Below are 19127 nucleotides of genomic sequence, written 5' to 3'. Positions count from 1 at the left end.
ATACAAAAACAAGTACATGCCAATGTAGACTTGGTCCAAATTGGTCTGGGTAACCTAAAAGGCCGATTGAATCTTTGGTAATGGCTTAATACTACCAAATGGCTTATGCATTTAAAAAAAAAAAAAAAAATTGGAAACTACACAGCCATAGCTATGGGATGCACTGAAATGCAGATACTTGCACTAGCTACTTTGGAACACGAAATGTTCTGGGTCATATTGGGAAATATTAAGGGTTTGATGCATTTGTTAAAACAAAGAAAGAGATCATTGTTTGACACTTACATGAATGGATGCAATAAGTTTCCAGTATTGTAAAACCAGACTTGTTAATGGGAGAAATTTTTGTCAAAATTGCACACCAACAGTCCCTGGAGGCAAAGGTATTGAAGGTTAACCCACTCCCCATATTACACATGGGATCCTTCTGGCTACCCTGGACCTCGAGCCAGTGGGCTGGGGAGGGAGGGAAGCTATTGGACACTAGAGGTTGTACCGAATGGACTCCTCAAAAGTGGGTGTGCCTCACCTTGCCTGTTGCCCCAGAACCTTGTAGTAAAGATACATCACTAGGATCATGTATGTGGGATGAATTGGAATCACAAACTCAAATTGCCTCACAGTACCTTCTTTTGAATAGGCTACATAGAAAGTGACACTGACGATTATAAATCTTAGTGTCAAAAGGGGGATTATGTTGGATCATATTAAAGAAGTTCTGTATTAAAATCACAAATGAGTTTGATTCCCCATAGTTTAAATTCCAGGGTATTACTAATTAAGAGGTCTCTTGGTTTTTGGTACTGTTTCTCTCCCTCTATGTGTGAAACTTGCAAGCTGCTAATGGCGTTAGTACATTCTAAGACTGAGTCTGTTCTCAAAGCAATTCACAGAGAGAGAGACTCAAAGCAATACTCTGTAACAACAGAAACAGCACCCAGAGACTCCCCGCCCTTTTGTTGTATTAACAATTGTGATTAAAATAGAGCTAGAGGATGTATGTGGATGGATGCTTGGTGTGGATAATAACTGAATGATCAGGGAGGTGCCAGCCTAAGAATGCAGTGTCCATCGGCTGAAAAAGGCGTCAAGTGGAAATAACCAGAGGACCCCCGGAGGGCAGACTGGAATCCACCCAACAGCCTCAAGAATGGGAGAACCAAAGAACAAGATAACATCTAGCAGCACGGAGCCGTCAGGAATGTGCTATCTGCTGATTGATTCAGCAACAGCATGATGAAGCAATTCCCATAGACTGGCATAGGAAGAAATTCCTATAAAAATAGACTCTAAAAAGTGAGAACTTTGGGGGTCTGATTCTGCAAACCAACTTCCAGGAGCATCAGATGAGCATCTGACAAGGCCTTGCTCCCTCCTCATGTCCAGGCGACCTGGCCAGTGGCTTGGCATGAGCAACTCTAAGGCTGGTAACTATGATGATAACCTTGCAGAACCTGTGTGTGTGTGTGAATGAATGAATGTGTGAATAAATGAGATTGAATGGAATGTTATAGGTATAACTAACTGCTTACTAGGATTCTTTCTGTATTCACAATAAATGTGGTATTTTGCCTTTTCCCCTTTAATAAGATCCTGCTGGTTTTTAATTTATTGGTACAACAGTGCCACAGGACTCTGCTGCTTTTACAGATCCAGACTAACACGGCTACCTGTCTGATACTGCTCTAGCAGCTTCTCTTGTCAAGTTATTCTAATGTAGAATTGATTTCATCATTAGGATGACTGAATGGTACAAAGATATGCTTGCCTTTATTCAAAGAAATTCCATACACTCTTTACAAAACATTGTAAATTAAACCGTAGGACCTGTTGTAATACTTCTTCTGTGGGAAATCCTTCCAAAATTTTCTGTGCCAGCATCCTAGCATATTTTTCTATGAAGTGGCCATTGCTAACTATCCTGTTTTGTTTTGATTAGTAGTTCTGATGAGCATGAAGGGTAGCTAGAGCTAGAAAACTGTTCTTCTGCAATTTTGATCAGTCTAGAGCTTCTCATAGTTGGGACCTTTTGTATCCAAAAAGTGGAGGAGGGAGCAAGCATCTGCTGGTGGTTTTGTTTTTGTTTAGCTGTACAAAAACATCTGAGAACAGGAAGCATAAACCTTTTCTCATCTGTTACTGATCTGATTGTTCAGCTACCCAGCTCAACTGCAGACAAAGTGGATTAGTAGACTTAATTAAAAAAAATCCTAATTTATAAGTGTTATCTGAGCTTCGAGATAAAATGTAGACCTTTATGAGCTAATGTTTAAGAGGTCTGTAGACTCAAAAATACAGAGCTCTGGTCATGTTTTCTCTGCAGGATGCTGACTTGGATGGCTGTTTGGATCACAGCACTGGACCTGTGTACTTCTGGCTTGCTGAGCCTGAGTAGAGTCCAGGCACTGCCTCTGATTTAGCATCTCAGAGTGTGCCTACAGGTACAGATCGTCTGTTTAGCCTCCCCAGCTGGAGAGCTGAAACTTCACTTTTTAGGCTCTGAGATTAGTGCTGGCTCCCTCAGGCTCTCCACTAGCTTTATTACACCAGAGCTCCAACCTTGTGGGCACTCTGGTTTGAAGCTTACCCCTTCAAAGCTTACCCCTCATACCTGAAGCAAATAGATTTTGCATAGGATTTCTAACACAATCAGTCTTAGCTTTAGGCAGCACTAGAGCAAAATAAGAAATGCCTGAATGCAGTTCCCTACCTCAGTTGTCTCACCACTCTAGAGTGTTCTTTGGGATTAAATCAGTTTTCTAAGGAGTCCGGAATCCTTCCCTTTCTCTCTCCATCATACATGTGATTTCTTCTTGGGAACATGGAGTCAGTCTGACTCTTGCAGTCAGAGTCCTGTGGTCTGGCAGTTAAAAAGATTCCCCGTCAATCCAGTAACCTGCTCCTTTGTTTCAGAGTAACAGCCGTGTTAGTCTGTATTCGCAAAAAGAAAAAGAGTACTTGTGGCACCTTAGAGACTAACCAATTTATTTGAGCATGAGCTTTCGTGAGCTACAGCTGCGTCTGATGAAGTGAGCTGTAGCTCACGAAAGCTTATGCTCAGATAAATTGGTTAGTCTCTAAGGTGCCACAAGTACTCCTTTTCTTTCTGCTCCTTTGTGTTTCTCTGAGTCCCTCTCCAGCTTCTCAGCATTTTGTGCTTTTAGAGGTCTGTGTCAAACCTCCAGTCTCTGTTCTTCTGGGGAAGTTCTGTTTCTTCTCCTCTAGAAATCTGGATAGAACTGGTTTTCCTAGGTGTCAGCCATCCCATTGTTCTGTTTGAGCATGTCCTATTTCACAGAATCATAGAAATGCAGAGCTGGAAGGGACATTGAAAGGTCATCAAGTCCAGCCCCCTGTGCTGTTGCAGGACCAAGTAAACCTAGATCATTCCTGACAGGTGTTTGTCCAACCTGTTCTTAAAACTTCCAGTGATGGGGATTCCACAAGCTATTGGAAGCCTATTCCAGAGTTTAACTACCCTTATAGTTAAAAGGTTTTCCTACTATCTAACTTGAGTTTAAGCCCATTATTTCTTGTCCTACCTTCAGTGGACCTAGAAAACAATTGATCACTGTCCCCTTCATAACAGCCCTTATTGGCTGATAGCCCTTAACTACTGTCTCATTCAAAGACATCAGGGTGTCATTTCACCTGTCTCCTTAGCACAAGAAGTATGAGGGAAAGAACACAATACAGATAATCATAAGGGCTTAAACAGAGTTCATAATCTCAAACAGAATTAATTTATACAGAGACTGTATTCATCATCCTATTTGAAATGCTCAAACCCTGAATCTTCAGTATCGGGAATGACTGCATCCAGGTGTCTACACTACAGAGACTATATTGGCATAGCCATGTAGTGTAGATGTAGACTATGCAGACAGAAGGAGGTGTTCTGTAGGTGTAGGACAATAAACTCCCCAAATAAAGGCTATATCTACACTTAACCTGCTACAGTGGCATAGCTGCAGTAGCACTTCCGTGTAGACACTTCCTACACTGATGGCAGGGGTTCTCCTATTTGCTGTAGCTAGTTCATCTCCCAGAGAGACCGTGGATAGGTTGAGAAAAGAATTATTCCATTGATTTAGTACTGCCTACACAAGAGGGCATTAGATCAGCATTGCTACGTCTTAGGGATGTAGCTATGCAGATGTAATTTTTTAGTGTAGACCAGCCTGAAGGTAGCTGTATTGATGTGTTGAGCTCTCTTCTGTTGATATAACTGTCTACATGGGGATTGTCAGCGTAGTTATGTCTGTTGGGGTGTAGGTTTTTTTTGACATCCCTGACAGACACAGCTATGCTGATGCTACTTTTCAGTGTATACCAGGCCTCAAATAAAAAGAGTAAAGGTCATTTTTGCCATTCTGATTCCTAACTTTTTGCTAAAATGCTGCTTTAACCTGTGTAGTATTAAGATCTGAACCCCTATCAGTAAATCAGTATTTAGCTAACAAGTCAGTGTTCACCTTTAACATCTTAGTTCTAAAATGGAGTAGCTCAACAAAAAACCTTGCCTCCAAAACTCTGTAAAAGTCCTTGAGAGGTGAACTTAACACCAGTAGGTGTTTGGATCATTTGCATCACCCTTTCCCTTTCAAAGAGGCACAGTCAATCACTCATCATATACAAAGTATTAAATACAAATCCACAGACTCCCAGTTTAAATATAAAAAGGTACATCTTCATGAATGATGGACCAAAAATAGATGGAAAATTAAATCAACTTTTCACAAAACTGCCAAACAAATATCAAAGAAACTTGCAGTAGTCTTTTTCTTTTAGCCCCCGGCTTTTTCAGTCTATTAGGGTTGCCTCCATCCCTCTGAAATAAGTCTACTGGAAGAATACTGATTCTGGTTTCATAGCTCAGAGATGACCACTGTGGGATAGCAAAATAGTGGAGGAGGTCAGAATATTTTTTCCTGTACATGCTAAATGTCCTAAACTTTAAAAAAAAAAAAAAAAAAATGGTGTTATATTACATGTGTTCCAGTAAGTTTGTTCACAGCTAAAGAAGGTTTCAGAGTGGTAGCCGTGTTAGTCTATATCAGCAAAAACAACAATGAGTCCTTGTGGCACCTTAAAGACTAACACATTTATTTGGGCATAAGCTTTCATGGGCTAAAACCCACTTCATCAGATGCATGGAGTGAAAAATACAGCACATGAAAAGATGGGAGTTGCCTTACCAAATGGGGGGTTAGTGCTAACGAGGCCAATGCAATCAAGGTGGACGTCACCCATTTCCAACAGTTGACAAGAAGGTGTGAGTTTCAGTAGAGGGAAAATTTACTTTTTGTAGTGACCCATCCATTCCCAATCTTTATTCAGGCCTAATTTGATGGTGTCCAGTTTGCAAGTTAATTCCATTTCTGCAGTTTCTCGTCAAAGTCTGTTTTTTTTAAAGTTTTTTTTGTTGAAGCATTGCCACTTTTAAGTCTGAGTGTCCAGGGAGATTGAAGTGTTCTCCTACTGGTTTTTGAATGTTACATTCTTGATGTCTGATTTGTGTCCATATATTCTTTTGCATAGAGACTGTCGAGTTTGGCCAATGTACATGGCAGAGAGGCATTGCTGGCACATGATGGCATATGTCACACTGGGGTGAACGAGCCCCTGATGGTGTGGCTGATGTGGTTAGGTCCTTTGATGGTGTCCCTTGAATAGATGTGGACAGAGATGAAAACAAGGTTTGTTGCAGGGTTTGGTTCCTGGGTTAGTGTTTTTTGTTGTGTGGTGTGTAGTTGCTGTTGAGTATTTGCTTCAGGTTGGGAGGCTGTCTGTAAGCGAGGACTGGCCTGTCTCCCAAAGTCTGAGAGAGAGGGATTGTCTTTCAGGATAGGTTGTAGATCCTTGATGCGCTGGAGAGGTTTTAGTTGGGGGCTGTAGGTGATGGCTAGTGGCGTTCAGTTACTTTCTTGGGCCTGTCCTATAGTAGGTGACTTCTGGGTACCCTTCTGGCTCTGTCAATCTGTTTCTTCACTTCCCCAGGTGGGTATTGTAGTTTTAAGAATGCTTGACAGATCCTTGATGGATTCTTGATGCGCTGGAGAGGTTTTAGTTGGTTTCTTCTTTTGCTAACCCTCAGTGGGATCAGAGGGTAATGGCCTGTAGAATATGGGGTCAGAGTTGCGATGGTCACATAAACGCCACCCTATTCCAGAAACCTACTGACCGCATGCTTCCAGCTTTCATCCAGACCACATCACACGATCCATTGTCTACAGCCAAGCTCTAAGATACAACCACATTTGCTCCAATCCCGCAGACAGACAAACACATACAGGATCTCTATCAAACGTTCTTAAAACTACAATACACACCCACCTGGTGATACCATCATTGCTCTACAGTGTTAGGTTGAAAAAAGTAGCATAGTTAATTGAGGCGCAAAATGAGGACAGACACAAGAAAAGCAGCAGGCCAAAACTCTTATTAAACTTAAATAGAGGGGAGGGGTGCTACCTGCCGGTCACCCATTCTTATATCCTATAATTCAGGGTAGGTTCTCCTGAGTCTACTGCTCTGGACGTAACTTACTCGGAGTCCTATCCCCTTGCTTCCACCGATGAGGGGAAAAGAGGGTGCAGAAGTTTGGGCCCTGACCTTGGCCTGCAAGGACCACAGGACCAGTCATCAAAATGCCATGTCTTTTTCCTCTTGGAACAGTTTATTTTACTAAAGTCCAGCTCCATTTGGAGACTGAACACACACTGTCTCCAGTCCTGTCTCTTGTGGATCCGAAGTGTAAATTTCAGTGTTGTGTGCCGGAGTCTGGGTGTTATCCACTAACAAGCTGGGCTGATGCTCTGTTCTTAAAATAGGTTTTTGATCCGCTATGTCAGTGGTTCTCAACCAAGTGTATTTGTACCCCAAGGGGTACGCAGAGGTCTTCCGGGGCAGTACATCAACTCATCTAGATATTTACCTACTTTTACAACAGGCTACACAAAAAGCACTAGCAAAATCAGTACAAATTAAAATTTCATATAGACTTGTTTATACTGCTCTATATACTATATACTGAAATGTAAGTACAATATTTATAGTCCAATTGATTTATTTTATAATTATATGGTAAAAATAAGAAAGGAAGTAATTTTAAAGTAGTAGAGTGCTGGGACACTTTTTTTGGTCTGATTGATTTTTTGTAAGCAAGTAGTTTTTAAGTGAGGTGAAACCTGGGGTACGCAAGACAAATCAGGCTCCTGAAAGAGGTGCAGTAGTCTGGAAAGGTTGAGATCCACTGCCCTATACATCTATTTTAATACTTTATAACTTAACTGTTTTTGTTTGTTTAAAAATCCATACTATGATACAAGCATTGTGCTTTGTAGCAGGACTTTCTAAATTATATGATCATTTTAAATCATACATACTGCAGACTGACTGGAAACCATAATTGTTTTCTTCACTTCCTTTTGGATTTCGGTAGTTAGCAGTAGGATGTTCTCAGCTGCATGTCCTTCCCCTGTTTGTGGGTCTGTCTCTCTGTGATCCTGAGTCTGAGTATCAAACATCATGCTGGAAAAAATTCTTCATTGAACTTCCCGCTGAATGTATTTTGCCAGCTGAATGTTTAAGCCTATTTAGTGCTGCGCAGGCGCTCAGGGAACTTTCCTAGCGGGGACCTGCCCTGGCCGGGAGAGGGGCACCCCTCCCCTAGCCCGGACCTGCCATGGCCGGGGTGTCCCTCCTCCGGCTCAGACCTGCCACGGCCGGGGGAGGGCCACCTATCCCGTAGCCCCAGCCCTGGAGCTGCTGTGGGGAGGGGGGAGAGATCCTCTCTCCCTGCCGTAGCCACGGAGCACCCTCCTGCACCCCAAATGCCTCATCCCTGGCTCCACCCCAGAACCTACAGCCCCAGCCGGAGCCCTTAACCCCTGCACCCCAACCCTGAGCCCTCTCCCACATTCTGAACCCCTCGGCCCCACCTCCACCACATTAATTCTGTTATGTGCACCAATATGAAGGTGATGTGTCACACAACACCTCCATATTGGGGCACATAACAAAATCTATTCCGCACATGTGTGGGGAAAATTAGAGGGAACACTGATTCTAGTCTAGATTTGCACTGATCAGAAGGAAAAGTGAGACAAACAAATCCATTCCTCCCTGCTTAGAGCCCTTCAAGCCATTGTCCTTGTGAAGTTCCAACAAATGCCTAGTGAAAACTCTCTAGTTTAGAGTTTTGTTGTTGTGAAACTGGACACAAAGAACGGGACATTAATTGGAGACCACTTTATTAGGAAGACAGTTTTTTCAGAGCATGCTCTCTGATTGGAAAGGCCAGTCCACGAGTTGACTGCCAGAGAAGAAAAACTGTTCACTTGTAGGACAGTCAGTGTTCAAGCAAATGACTGAGCTCCAGGAAATTGCTTCAGTACACCTCTCAGTTCTTCAGGAAAATTAACTGACTTCTGCTGCAAAGAAACTTGTGCATGACAGTTTGAGTGAGAGGCAGAATATCCAGTATTTGTCTATGTGAATAATTAGTTGCGACATGTACAAGAATTAAAGTGGGTGTGCCTCACTGTCTGGAGTAGCTCACAACTGAGAGTGCCAGTCTCAGGTCAGACTGTCAGAAAACAGGGCAGACACCCCAAACTGGTAGTATATTTTATAATTAATTGTACCAAGCCAGGTACAAATGTGAACTCCTTAGGCTCTCCAGCCCATTTGCCACCCAGACAAACTGGACTTTGTAATAAAGGCCCCTTATACCAAATATAAAATTACATTAGGTTACTCCCAAACCCCAGGACCACTTAGTTACCCTAGGTCAGTGGATACTCTCAATCTCACACCAAAGACAATGCTGGCAGCAAATTTATCTACTAAACAAGGTTTATTAGCTTAGAAATGAAATGAGAGTTGTGAGGTTAAAACAGGTAAAATACATTCACATGTGACAAAGTTTGTAAGTCTCAAATATTAAGAGTTGTAGAAATCTGCTAGATTTCCAAAAGTTCCTCAGGGTTACCCAGAGTAATTCTGGGGATCTCTGTCCACTTGTTTGGTATTCTACCTTGTTTAGAATCCAAAACAGTTCAGAGATGCAGGATCATTCCCATAAACCAGTATTTATAGATCCTGCTCGAAGAAGATAATCTGAACAGCGTACTCACCCATGTGGGTTTTCCTTTGTTTGCTGTGTGTGAGGAATGCAGATTGAGTTTGTGAATTTTCATTATGAACTCAATGGCCCTTGCCTTCAAGTTAGTAATTTCTTCTTCTTGATTTACATTTCCAAGGCTCCAGTTGCGTTTTATGGGTAAACATAATTACTGGGATATATACTATGTAAATTGTAATGTAACAGTATACAACAATCCTTCATTAGTTTTCATGAAGTTTACACCAAGTAAATTCTCATCTTAATACTAACACATCCTTTTGATCCAGGGTTAATTAAGTACAGGGGTATACATAATGTGAATAGATAGCAATCAACAGGTTACAAAAAAGTGAAGACAATGTCATTCACACTTCCTTTGAACTAAATTAACACTTGAGTGAATTAGTACACTTAACATTCTTAACATCCGATGAAGTGAGCTGTAGCTCACGAAAGCTCATGCTCAAATAAATTGGTTAGTCTCTAAGGTGCCACAAGTCCTCCTTTTCTTTTAACATTCTTTTGATATTCATGGACAAGTTAATTGGGCTATTGCTCTGACCTGAGCTGGCCTATCAGGTGAAATTCACTTCAGTGCAGGGTCTGGGTTTAAGTGGTATAGAAGTCCATCAGTAGGTCCTCTGCATTGTAGTGAACTTTGCTCAGCCTGAGTAGGAAAACAGTTTCTAGATTAACAAGGTATGCAGCAATGAGTTGGTCTGCACCTGCTAGAATACTTTAAGCTAATAAATTAGCTAAGATGTACACATTTAAGATATTCTTTGAGAGTCACCTTGGTAATCATAGTGTTTACTAAAAAAAAATTGACAGATTTTATAAGCTTATTTTTAGTTTGTTTCAGAAAACCAGAACAGACTATAGTTTTTAGATAGCCTGTGTAAACTCTAATTTCTGTGGGTGCTTTTTAAAACATAAACTATTCTCTTAAACTGTGATCAAACAAAATTTTGCATTGCTTCTGTGGTATGAGTGCAAATACTCCTGTACTCATTCCTTTCTCCCTCATCTGGAGTTTGTGGCCCTCTTCTCTCTCCCCCTTCCCCCCCACCATAATGTAAACAAACCATATGTGTATCTGTTTAATTAGGAGCTCTTTATTCTAGATTGAGAACACTGTACTAAAGAGAGTTTTTGGTGCTTAAGTTTGTCACTTTGAACTAAACAGAACTGGTATGATTGCTCTGAATTGTGAAGGTAGAACTTATTTGGTGTTCAGTGTTGTGCATTAAGCATTTGTTCTCTAACAATTACCAGACTGTAGTTACAAAAATATTACTGTCAGTAAACAGTGGCCAAAGTACTGCTAAGAACTGTAAATGGTAAATAAAACACTAAGCAGTTCATTTCAAACACAAAAGTACAAACTAATTTAGGCCCCCATGTGTCAGAGGCCCATTGGTGGTTCATGACTGTATCAGCAAGTTACAGGCCGAAACCTTGAGAGCTAAGGGTTACCAGGTCCAGACACGCACGTTGATCGTCGGAGCCTTGGGCGCATGGGACCCCAGTAACGAGCGAGTGCAGAATCAGTCAACGTTACGCTTGGCTGATGTCCGACACCATGAGTTGCCGCACCATCAGGTGGTCGAAGGATGTCTACATAGAACACATCACCGGATATTGACAGTACCAGGAGGGGTGAGCTGGAGCGCTGATGAGAAGCGCAGTCAAGAAAGTAACTGAAATCTTTCCTCATGGGTTGTATTTCAGTTACATCATGTATAGTTCATTCCATGTATACTTCAGTATACATGGACAACCTACCTAAATCTCAATTACTGAGGGACAGACTTCACTCATTGATATATTTCTTTCCACAAACAAATCGCCATACAAGTTCTCATGAGTGATGTACCCGAGTATTCGGATTCTAATATCTAAACTGTATTGTTAAATCTATTCACCTAAATTTGGGTTATTGCTGATTATGTACTCTATCATATGACTTTTAAAAACAAACTTTGTATTTGTGGATAATCTAAGCACCATACCCAGATGTACAGACACTCTATTTTCAACCTATATATTAGTTAACATTCTCTATAGCTAAAGCCAATGTTAAAAAAATTATGTGAGGTATCAAATTAAAGCTTACATCCTGTTGGTCATCGTAAGCATTGTGAGGTATAGGTACTGGTGGTGGTCAAGTAGTTTGTTTGCTTAAATTATGTAACGAGGCCCAGTTGATAAACAAGAGTCTCCCAGACAATTGAATGTTAATTTACCTTTCTGCTTAGGTTTCCGATGTAAAATCAAGCATTGTAGATGCCAAAACCAATGGGAGCTGCAATCGCATGTAAGTCAACAGAAAAAGTCTGGGGGGCTGAGGGAAATGTGAAATCAGCATGGGGAGACATTGGAAACTGAAACTGGGGTGGGGAGGGCAGGGGTTGTCTTATTTCTGGTCTTTCTAGTTTAAAAAAAAAAAAAAAAAGAGACAAACACACTTTGTTCGTCACTGAGGCAGCAAAAAGAGCTTTTTGTATCCCTGAAAATTGATGATGCTGTGAGGTTGCTTTAGGTGGAATCTTGTCTGAGACAGATTTTAGCTTGTTAAAGTTTGGTTTAGTTTCTTAGTGTGGAATACTTCTATTTTTATTTTTAACCATATCTTTTCCATTATCCTTACTCAGTATCATTTATGTCGGGGGTTCTCAAACTGGGGGTTGGGACCCCTTGGGGGTCGCAAGGTTATTAAATTGGGGGTCGTGAGCTGTCAGCCTCCATCCCAATCCTCGCTTTGCCTCCAGCATTTATAATGGTGTTAAATGTATAAAACAGTGTGCTTAATTTATAAGGGGGGGGGGGGTCGCACTCAGAGGCTTGCTATGTGAAAGGGATCACCAGTACAAAAGTTTGAGAACCACTGATTTAAATCTCTCTCTCTTTTTTTTTTAATAAACTTCTGTTTTATCATAAGTAGATTAAGCAGAGTGTGAATGCTTATTTGGATCAAACAAGTTGATGTACACACTGTGAATCTGGTAATTTTCCTGTGAGTGTCCATTGACAAGGGTTGGTAACTCTGGGGGAATGCTGAGAATTAGGGTGCACCAAGTGTTACCTGCAAGACAAAATAAAAGGGCTGTCAGAATCCTGAGAAGTGTGTCAGGGAGCTGCCATCCAGGTTAGCACCAGCAAATCTTTCTCACTCAAGCAGGGGGGTTACATTGTGACCTGCAGTTTTGGGCATGCTGAGAAAGTGTCACTCCCTGATCCTGTAAATACTTAAATGTGCTTAACTTTGAGCAGACCCATTGATTTGGGAATACTCGCAGTACTAACGATAAGCACATAAGTGTCTAGGATTGGAGTCTTAAGTATTATCCATGTGCACTCATGGCGTTGCAAAATTAAAACACTATTTGTAGCCAACTTCTAGTATATGTATGAGATGGAGAACTTTATGCTAAAATAAAATACTTCAGAAGGATGGAATGACTGCTAAGGTAGTATACTTGAGGGGGAGACTTCATATCTTGTCATTTGTCTGTTTTTTACTTTCAGTTTATTTCAGTTCTCAAACTTGATTGCACCGCGACCTTATTACAACAAAAATTACTACATGGCCCTGGAAGGGGATGGAGCCAGAGCTGGAGTCCTGCTGCCCCTGGCTGAAGTCCATAGGCTTCGGCTTCAGCCCCAGGCCCCAGCAAGTCTAACGCTGGCCCTGGCAACGGCATTAAAATGGGGTTGTGACCAACGTTGGGGTCCCAACCCACAGTTTGAAAACTGCTGGTTTATTTGATTAATTTCAAATTTCATTAGCTTTATAATACAGCTCAACGTAAACATAATTAAACAGCTATTCTTTGTGCTATTTATAGCTACAGTTGAATAGTATTTTCACTGACTTTGCTATACCCCTCTTATGATGGCATCGTGATATGGTTTATATCACATTTAAAGTATCTCTTATTCAGGGGTTCTCAAACTGGGGGTTGGGACCCCTCAGGGGGTGATGAAGTTATTATATGGGGGTTGCAAGCTGTCAGCCTCCACCCCAAGTCCCGCTTTGCCTCCAGCATTTATAGTGGTGTTAAATGTGTAAAAAAGTGTGCTTAATCTATAAGGGGGGGTTGCACTCAGAGGCTTGCTATGTGAAAGGGGTCACCAGTAAAAAAGTTTGAGCCACTGCTCTTATTGGTGATACCATCTTATTACATTTTCTCCTGAGAGTCTTAAGATGTAGATGTATCTGGGTTTTTGTCTGAAACTTGAAACTGAAGAGGGGGTTGAACTTTTAATCTTGGGAGTGCGGTAAGAGAAGGATGAGATTTCAGTCTACTTGGTGGAAATGAGGAGGGAGCCTGTGATCCAAGATGCACCGGAGATATGAAGGGGTGATGGGATTTCAACTCTAGCCATAGCTTGGGAGCTGCATGTTTGTTTCCATTCTAATTTCCCGTCACCAACTTTATGAAACAGTCACCTTTTGGCTGACACAATATACCTATTGGAGCATGAACTTGATTATTTTCTGGCTCACATAAAACTAGATTTTTTTTTAAATTTTTTTTGCTGAGTTTCAGTTGCAAAAATATTCATAATTCATATTGATATATACGTAAGAAAAAACCCTGCTTGTCTTTTACTTGTTTGAGCAAACTGATCTCGAAGTTTCTTAATTACATGGAATCCTCCATGGTGCTATTTGATTCATTCACTATACAGCTGCAATTAAAATTTAACTTTTTGTTTTGAACAACATTCTATATTAGAATTCCTGAGTGCTAATGTTAAATTTGCTCTCACAGCTCTGCTGCTACTTTGTGTGTGCACATGTGCATTCAGATACTCTTCAACTACATGATCACATTACTTTTTCTGCATTCAATATGTTGTTTGGATGGTGCTTATGAAGGAGTTGGCTATTCAGATTTTTGTCATTGATGTTCAGTTTATGGTTCTTTCTTGCCTCATTCACTGTCCAGCCTACAAGCTGAATGCAGATGCAATCTTAGGGAAAGAATAAGGTGATCACATAAAAACTATTATAATGCATACTACAAGGGGAAAGAGTTATAGGTCCCATGGACAATCTTAACTTTGACTTTCCCTTTTTGAATGCTTCCCCATTCAAAATAAATATTCTTTTAACAGTCAACAATTTGTAGAAGTAAAATGGTACTCACACCTTCTTGTCAACTGTTGAGAAAAGGTCACTTCCATATTAATTGAATTGGCTTCATTAGCACTGACCCCCCCCCACTTGGTAAGGCAACTCCCATCTCTTCATGTGCTGTAGTATGTATACTGCTTACTGTATTTTTCACTCCATGCATCTGATGAAGTGGGTTTTAGCCCACAAAAGTTTATGCCCAAATAAATTTTAGTCTAAGGTGCCACAAGGACTCCTCGTTGTTTGTTTTTGATAGATCAAAAGTTGATCATGTGGAACTCATCACTAGACCACGTTAGAATGCTTTGCCTTGTACAGTGTTTACACTCAGTGAGTCAAGGGCTTTTGTGGAGTCCTGCCTTGATGGGTTCAAAATTTTATTCTCTTTCCATGCATATCCTTAAAGATTGCATTATATGTGCCTAATCATTCAACAATACAGTTCCCCTCAGTGTTCTTACATCTATCTGCACAGACCCAATAGAACAGTGGCACTTCACTTAACATAACAGAAACCAGTGTGCATGCATGGAATATGGTTTTTAAACTTCTGTCAATTTCATTGGACTATTGAAAGATATGTCCCTAATCTAAGGACCTTCCAAACTTGAAGTTTCACCTCCTACTGAGTTGATAGGTATGTTGGGTTTTTATCACAATTTAAAAAAATATAATCACACTCTGTTATCAAACAGGTGAAATATTTTTGCTCAAACTTTCCAAAAACTGGTTCCTGGGCTAAGAACAAACATGCAAAATTTCAGCACCAAAGTAATGAAAAGCATTTGAAAATGCCATGTTGCTACATTCTCTGCCTGTTTTGCTGGTAAAAGGTAGCATGTTTTTCTCTAGTTGGTCTTTTACATCTTTTTGGAGCCTTAGAATCTTTCTCTGTACCACCTCCAGATTTCCTCCCCTTCACTTCACATCCCCTCACACTTGAGGGCAGTATAAATTCATTATTGAGGAAGTAGAGTACTCTGGTGTTTCCACAAACACTTCTTGGAGATATAGATTAAACTGGTTATTAAAGTTTTAGTCCTCCCTCCCCCACACACATTTCTCCCTTCTCCCCACTTACAGAGAGAGAGGGTGATTTAGTGACATACGTAGAACTCCTCATGAATGGAATAAGAGAGCCAACAGTATCTTTAAAATCTAGCACAGACAGCTCTATAATTCAAATGATAGAAGTTGCTATCCTGAAAAGAAGTTATTAGCCTGACTCAGACAGAATTATAACTTGACTTTTTCAGTACAAGGTGTAATGATGCAAATGTCTAATCCTCATAACTGTCTTCTGAGGTGAAATAGAACCAGCAAACAAGTCTGGAGGAACTGCGCAAAAAAAAAAAAAATCAGGTTTGAGACCAAAGTCTTAATATAAATACTCCATATCCTGCTGAGTAAGCATAGGATGAAGCCCAGAAGTTTTCCTCAAATAGTAATAGGAAGTGTTGGTATTAACACAGTTCTCTGAAAGACAGTGAAGTAACTCCATTTCTTTTTCCCCACTTAAGTGGACCTTACAGGAACTAGATCAGTACCATCAAAAGGAACATGAATGCTTCCAAGTGTATTGTGACAAAGTTCCTCCTCTACCTTGGTGGGTCTTGCGCTTAGTGCTCACCTTGGAGCTTCACGGCAGCCCTCAGCTTGGCCATTTTTTTTCTGAACCCACAGTCCAGGTCGACTCCTCGTGTGTCTGACCAGGAGTTGGGAGGATTTGGGGGGAACCCAGGCCCGCCCTCTACTCCATGTTCCAGCCCAGGGCCCTGTGAAATGCAGCTGTCTAGAGTGTCTCCTGGAACAGCTGTGCGACAGCTACTTGGCTACTTCCCCATGGCCTCCTCCCAACACCTTCTTTATTCACATCATAAGACCTTCCTCCTGGTGTCTGATAATGCTTATACACATCAGTCCTCCAACAGTCCGCGTTCTCACTCTCGGCTCCTAGTGCCTCTTGCTCCCAGCTCCTCACATGCGCACCACAAACTGAAGTGAGCTCCTTTTTAAAACCCAGGTGCCCTGATTAGCCTGCTTTAATTGATTCTAGCAGCTTCTTGATTGGCTGTAGGTGTTCTAATCAGCCTGTCAGTCTTAATTGTCTCCAGAAGGTTCCTGATTGTTCTGGAACCTTCCCTGTTACCTTACCCAGGGAAAAGGGACCTACTTAACCTGGGGCTAATATATCTGCCTTCTGTTACTCTCCTATAGCCATCTGGCCCGACCCTGTCACAGTATATTCAGGCCAAATGTGGTAAGTTTTTGCAAAACAGTTAAATGATGTAATACAGTGTACTAAATGTGCAAATACTTTTTTTTTCTCACTACTGTCAGGTTGACAAATATATTATTGGATACAGTGTATGTCAATCAGGTGGCACTGTGCTTCATCTTAGTTTTGGTCCTGCTTTTGAGCAGGCGGTTGGACTAGATGACCTCTTGAAGTCCCTTCCAACCCTGATATTTTATGATTCTGTGATTAGTTCTTTTGATAGCATTTGATTCAAGCTCATTAGTCTTGAGCACTAGTAAACCACATTGGTAGTGGTTGTCTGCTAAATGTTTCCCATAATTCTAGATTTTCAATCTGATTACTGCAAAATATTGTGTTTGTTTATAATAATGTAAAGTTAGTTAACTTGGCAAAGTTTTGCTCTTTCTACATGACAGGTCTCAACAGACTATGCTGTTACCCTTTTTTTACAATCTTTTGTCTCAGTCTTATTCCCAAATATGTGCTCTGCCTTCCATGTAAATTGTGTGCTCTTGCATATGTTCCCACCATCTCTTCCTTAAAGAAGTATTTTCTCTTCACTAACATGCTTGAAAGGAAGAGAGAAAAAATAAGCCAGACCACCATGTTTGTAAATTGGCGCTGCAGCCAGTCTTTGCTGGGTTAATCTACCAGCAATGTCCAAGATAGCTCATTCCCCTTCTTCCCTGCAAGATAAGGTTAGGGTTTTAGTTCATCCTGAAAGTTATTTACAAAGTGGTGAATATCTTTGAAGATGGCTGCGACAAAGTGGGAATACTTTGTAATATACTTGTGGCCTGTTTGTGCCTCAGTTTCCACTTTCTGCTGCATTGTTATTCAGCTGGTAGAAGGAGACTGCTCTCAGGGCAGGCTAAGAGAGATGGGTATGGGTGTGCTTTAGCTGTCTGGGGCTTGTCCCCATATCAGTGGAACATTTGAAAAGACAAGGGCAAATCAAATTGCCCTGACATTGACACCTAAGAACCAATGACCCAGGGGATTTGGATTTTCCCACCTCTCAGCAGAGAGGCTCAGCAACATTCCCCAGCTTGAGAATAAAGGACTGGGAAAGTATGAGGTTGGGGTATAAGTGTTGGCTGTGGGAAGCAAAAAGAAAAGGAGTACTTGTGGCACCTTAGAGACTAACCAATTTATTTGAGCATAAGCTTTTGTGAGCTACAGATCACTTCGAGTGAGCTGTAGCTCACAAAAGCTTATGCTCAAATAAATTGGTTAGTCTCTAAGGTGCCACAAGAACTCCTTTTCTTTTTGCGAATACAGATTAACACGGCTGCTACTCTGAAGGCTGTAGGAAGGGCTCTTACTTGGAGTCTGACCACAGAGGTCAGCCAGACACACAGAGCTTGAACCAACAGCCAAGAACTGATCCCTGTAGGACCCTCTAGAAACACACCTGTTTGATACTTCCCCATTTACAATTACATTTTGAGACCTATCAGTTATCCAGCTTTTCATCCATTTAATGTGTGCCATAGTAATTGTTGTATTCTAGTTTTTTAATCAAAATGTCATGCAAAATCAAATGCTTTACAGAAGTCTAAGTATGTTACATCAACACTATTACATTTATCAAACTTGTAATCTCAAAAAATCAAGTTAGACATGATCTATTTTCCATAAACCCATGTTTCTCGGCATTAATTATATTAACCTCCTTTAATTCTTTATTAATGTAGTCTTGTGTCCTCCAATCCATTGTGTTGCTTGGGATTGATAATCAGACTGACAGGCCTATAATTATCCGGGTCATCCCATTTAGCTTTCTCCCATTCTTCTGAAACTTCCTTATTGTGCCAAGATTTATTGAAAATTCAACATTAATGGTTCAATGAACTCTTCAGCCACCATTTTAAAAAACCAAAAAAACCTCTTGGATGCAGGTTATCCGTACCTACTGATTAAACATCCTCATGAATTACTGTTGGAATGGAAAGCGTAATCTGACTTTCGTCCAAATACAGAATATAAATATGTATTGAACACTTCTGTGTGTTCTGCATTATTATTGGTAATTCTGCTGTTTCTATTTAATAATGGACCAAGTACAACAGTTAAGATTCTTTTTGTTCTTAATATACTTGTTGTCCTTAACTCTGCTGGCCATAGATTTGTGTCCCTTTGCTTCCCTTATCCCTTCCCCTTGACTCCACACTGATTAGCCCTCAACTGCAGTATTGTGTCCAGTTTTGGGTGCCGCATTTCAAGAAAGTTGTGGACAAGTTGGAGAAAGTCCAGAGAAGAGTAACAAAAATGATTAAAGGTCTAGAAAACATGACCTCTGAGGGAAGATTGAACAAATTGGGTTTGTTTAGTCTGGAGAAGAGAATACTAAGGGGGGACATAACTGTTTTCAAGTATATAAAAAGTTGTTACAAGGAGGAGGGAGAAAATTTGTTCTCTTTAACCTCTGAGGACCGGACAAGACAAGAAGCAATGGGCTTAAATTGCTGCAAGGGCGATTTAGGTTGGACATAAGGAAAAACTTCCAAACTGTCAGGGAGGTTAAGCACTGGAATAAATTGCTCAGGGAGATTGTGCAATCTCCACTGGAGATTTTTAAGAGCTGTTTAGAC

At 40.8% G+C, this 19127-nt stretch overlaps 1 protein-coding gene across 8 annotated transcripts in view; it reads left to right on the top strand.

Annotated features, from left to right (window-relative positions):
* The window catches only part of SESN1 (sestrin 1), a 146809-nt gene that overhangs the window by 21125 nt on the left and 106557 nt on the right, over nt 1–19127 (top strand). Inside the window, exon 2 of one of the 8 annotated variants that reach the window (XM_037894599.2) lies at nt 11389–11447. The exons of the other annotated variants lie outside the window; for them this stretch is intronic. The gene's annotated coding sequence lies outside the window, so the exon portion shown is untranslated. The remainder of the gene's footprint in view (nt 1–11388; nt 11448–19127) is intronic. 8 annotated transcript variants of the gene reach the window in all.

Source organism: Chelonia mydas, chromosome 3, assembly GCF_015237465.2.
Source record: "Chelonia mydas isolate rCheMyd1 chromosome 3, rCheMyd1.pri.v2, whole genome shotgun sequence".
NCBI lineage: Eukaryota > Metazoa > Chordata > Testudines > Cheloniidae > Chelonia > Chelonia mydas.
This window is presented reverse-complemented; position numbering and strand designations above follow the sequence as displayed.